Raw genomic sequence first — 4,616 nt, 5'->3', positions numbered from 1 at the left:
GCCCCGCATCGGGCTCTGTGCTGACAGTTCGAAGCCTGGAGCCTGCTTCGGGTTCTGTGTCTCCCTCTCTCTCGCCCCTCCCCCGCTTGTGCTGTCTCTCTCTGTCTCTCAAAAATAAATAAATGTAAAAAAAATTATAAAAAAAATCTTTTTCTGTTAAATAATCTCTATTCTCCAACATGGTGCTCAAACTCATGACCCTGAGATCAAAAGTCACGTGCTCTACCAACTGAGCCAGCTAGGCATCCCCTAATTTTTGACATTTTACATGGCAAGTGTATTCGTTCCATTTTTCTCTTGGTCTATGACCTGAAGTCTCAATAGGTGTTTAGATGCCCATTTTTTTTTTCTAAAAGAACAGAGTTTAAAATGATCATCTCCATTGTATGCATAATATCTGCTAAGTAGTTTGTGCTCAAGGTATATGCTAGGAAAAATACAGATGAGAACATTACATTCTTATTGTTTTATCCCATTACTACTACACTCATCCATTTCTTAATTGATTGTATTTCTATTGAAAACATTTTAATGTCTTTCCATTACCTTTAGAACATAATTTAAATTCATACATTTGTTATTCCAGGACTTCCATTAGGTTAAAATATATCTTCTGATTTTATTTTCAGTGATTAAGCTATTTGTAATAATCATGATGATGATGATGATGATGATGATAGTAATAATAATGATGTCTAGGCATATATAACATTTGCCAGACATTATTCTGAGCCTTTTACATGTATTAAAATTTTAATTTTAATTTAATTCTTATTTAAATTAAATTAAATTTAATCTTTATTTAATTTGTCCCTATTCAAAGAGGCAGATACAATTATATTCACCACTTTTTACAAGAGGCAACTGAAGCAGAGATTACCTAAATAACTTGCTCAAACTTACAGAGATTGTTGAAGAAGGTATAAAGAAAATGTGGCCACCAGGAAACCTGCAAGCTGGACCCTTGCAATTGGGAGGCTGTCTAGCCCCTCTTGTATCCTTGGGTTGTGTGATCAGCTTGCCTTCCCCACTCCCTGAAGCTGCTCCATGCGTACATTTTAAGATAGAAATGTGGTGTTGATGCTATCTGGACTGGGTACATGATTGAACCCAGTTAAGGCCTCTCTGTAAATGTTTAAGATTCGGATGAGTGGGTGTGGAGATCTACTGGTCTTGTGGCCACCTGACTTAGCCTCATAAGTAAGTTCCCTTGCTTATTAAACCTGCTACCTACTAACATGAAGTGGACTGCCTCTTTCCGTGGTACGTCTTTGCCTTCCAAGTATGGGGGGCTAGTTTCAGACTACACCAGGGAGTGCCAGAGGAGGTTTTGATCTAACAGAGAAGTTAGATGAGCTGGATTTGAAGAGAGCATCTCTCTCCAGAATCTGTGCCATTACCCTCTACATTCAAGTGCCTCTCTAAACTAAAGATTTGCTGTATATTATCAGTATGTCGAAATTCACTGTTTATTAAAAATCATATATTCTCAATATTTAATGTTTTAAAGTGAAAAATCCTATGAGATTGTTAAAAGTCTTGTAAAGTTTCCTCTTTTCCGCAAAACCTTCCATGGTCTAAGTTTGATGTATTCTCTCCTCCCCAGTGATCATGTATCTATTTTTACCTTAGAGGACATAGTGCTTTCTAGCTTGGATCATAGAGATTTATAAAAATATTCAATAGATCGTAATGTTTTTGAAAGTTAGAATGTCATTTATGCATTAATTTTCTTAACCTTACACAGCTAGTAGTTACTAATTCTCCATTCATATCCCAAATCTCCTTTCTTTATCTTCATTGATGGGTTAACACATTACTGTGATAAAATTTTACTTCTATCATTAATATTCTATTTTTCCTTTATTATATATTTTTATATTCTATAAACTATACAATATTATCTAAGTGAAACTTTTTAATGTTTGTTTATTTTTGTGACAGAGAGAGAGAGATAGAGAGAGAGGGAGAAAGACAGAGCACTAACAGGGGGAGGGGCAGAGAGAGAGGAAGACACAGAATCTGAAACAACCAAGCTCCAGGCTCTGAGCTGTCAGCACAGAACCCGAAGCAAGGCTCGAACCTATGAACTGTGAAATCACGACCTGAGCTGAGGTTGGACGCTTAATTGACTGAGCCACCCAGATGCCCCTAAGTGCAATTCTTAATGTTGGTAAGAATGCAACTAATTGTATGATGGGGCTATAAATTGGTTAACAGTTACTAGGAAATTGTTTTAGTAATATGCATAGAGCCCCCTAATGTGTTATATCCATTACACTTCTAATTTTAAATTTTGGTAATGTTACTAATCCTATTCTGGAACATTATCACAAAGAAATGAGAAAAACAGGAGTTTATATATAGAAATATAAATGTAGTATTATTTCTAATAGTGGAAAATTGAAAACAATCAGAATATTAAGCAAAAAATAAATGTTACTCATTTTGCCATTAAAAACATTGCTAACAAAGATCATTGATATCATGCAAAACTTAACTATACTTTATAAATAAAGTTATGAAAGACATTTATCACAGGCACTCGATATTTTTTCATCTCAAAAATATTTTTAGAACAATTATTAAATTCAAAACCATTAGTAAATTGTGTTTTCATCAGGATTATAGCTTTTAAGTTGAATCTTGATTTAATTTTCTCCAGATGAGATGAATTGCTTTTCCACGTATATGCATGTTATAGTACATATAGTACGTATTGAAATTTTTAAAATATCTATTAATCCTCTCTTAAACAATATCTGTGATAGTGTGGCTGGGAATTGATGTTTTTATTGATACCTTCAGTTCCAAGTAAGAATTGGTCAGACAAAAGTTATTGAATGAATAGATTTTAAATGAAATTCACCTAGTTATTTGCTAATGGACGTCAGTAAGGAGATATCTATAGGCTGCCTCAGCCTTCTGGAAAGTGTTAAACTTTTCTTATGATAACTAATCTAATAATGACCAACAATAGAATGGAAGATTTCATCACAACCTAATAACGAAAACTTTCGTTTTCACAACATTCATTTTGCTCAGCTCACACTTATCAAAGGGCAACCGTCCGATGTCTGCATATCTCAATATTTTCTTAACCTAACAGTAATACAAAATGCAGGCCAAAGTAAAATGTAGGTCACAGTTGATGCTTCTAAACATGTCTTGGCACAAATATTAGAAAAATATCTACTTCTAAAATCATGAGAAGAAAATTAAGCGGAAACATGTTCATCATTTCAATAAACATCATTCAGATGTTTGTTCTTATTTTTTTTTGTACATGAAAAGGACAGAAATGTATTTGCTTATAATAAACTTTGCTCCGTCCCCAACTACTTTCTCAAAGACCTTTTATGAAATTTATTCTATTTCTTCTTTGAAATTTGATACAGTTTATAACCATCTGGGGATATTTTCTTTGTGAGAATAATTTGATTATGAGTTCTTTTTAAAGAATATATAGCTATTCAGATGTCTACTTTTTTAATTTTGGTAAGCTGTGTTTGTAGGAATTGTCTGTTCTATTCAAGTTATTGAACTTATTTTGCAAATAGGTGTTCATAATATTTTTCACTTTATCTTTTTTTTTTCATTCTGTTTTTTATTTAAAGTCATATATAAGATGACTTTATTCCTGCATCTTCCCAATTGTTGCTTCCTTATATTTGCCCTTTTCCTTTCCCACTTGGTGAGATTTGCCTTTACGTTCAAGGATCTTTTTGCAGTTAGTTTTAGTCTAGTGATAACCACCTTGCTAGGGTGAATGCCCACATGGACATTTGTGCCATCTACCATCTCTCGCTGCACTTGTTCAATGTAGATTATGTATTTCTTCCTGCACACCTGGACTAATTGCCAATTTGTGTGTTTTCACAAAACTTGTATATCATCATCCTTTCAAATGGGCATGGGTAGAACATTGTACTTCTGTATCAGCTCTTTGCAAAGAGCAGAAAACATAATCTTGCTGCAAATGTAGGAAGGTGAATTTAAATGCCTGTTACAGTTCTTGCTTGAGTCAGAAGTCACAAAGGGATTGAAATTTATTTTGGCTGCCGGTGCTTCCTTCATCCATGGCTGCAAAAGAAAAGAGCTCACTTTATCCTTTTAATGTCTGTGAGATCTATGGTAATATCTATCCTCTCTTACATTTCCTATTTTCCTTTTTCTCTGTTTCTTTTTTTGCTTAGTCTCTAAGGGATTATTTAATTTTGTTAAACTTTTCAAAGTACTACAATTTTTATTCTACATTTTCTCCAATACTTGTTATGGTCAGTCTTTTTAATTTAGCCATACTAGTGAGTATTAATAACTAATTACATTGAACATTTTTATATGTTTGATTGCAATCCATATTCTTATAACAGCAAGTAATGTTTAATGAGAAGATAGCAGCACTACACGAGCATTTTGATTTAATTATAAGAAATTATTTATGAAAAAACTGAAAGGACATATATTAAATACAGAAATAGTGGTTTTTAAAAATTCTCAACAACTGGGGCATCTTGGTGGCTCAGTTGGTTGAGCCTTCAAAACCGGCTCAGGTCATGATCTCACAGTGAGGATCATGAGTTCGAGCCCAGGCATCTGGCTTGCTGCTGTCAGCA

The 4,616-nt window shown here is 33.7% G+C and overlaps 1 pseudogene; it reads right to left on the bottom strand.

Annotated features, from left to right (window-relative positions):
* Positions 1–3,626: 3,626 nt before the first annotated feature.
* Positions 3,627–4,077, bottom strand: LOC125921534 (60S ribosomal protein L26-like; annotated as a pseudogene).
* Between the last annotated feature and the right edge of the window lie 539 nt (positions 4,078–4,616).

The sequence above is a fragment of the Panthera uncia genome, chromosome C2 (assembly GCF_023721935.1).
Source record: "Panthera uncia isolate 11264 chromosome C2, Puncia_PCG_1.0, whole genome shotgun sequence".
In the NCBI taxonomy this organism is placed as follows: Eukaryota; Metazoa; Chordata; class Mammalia; order Carnivora; family Felidae; genus Panthera; species Panthera uncia.
The sequence above is the reverse complement of the archived record's forward strand: the minus strand, read 5'-3'. Positions and strand labels throughout refer to the sequence as shown.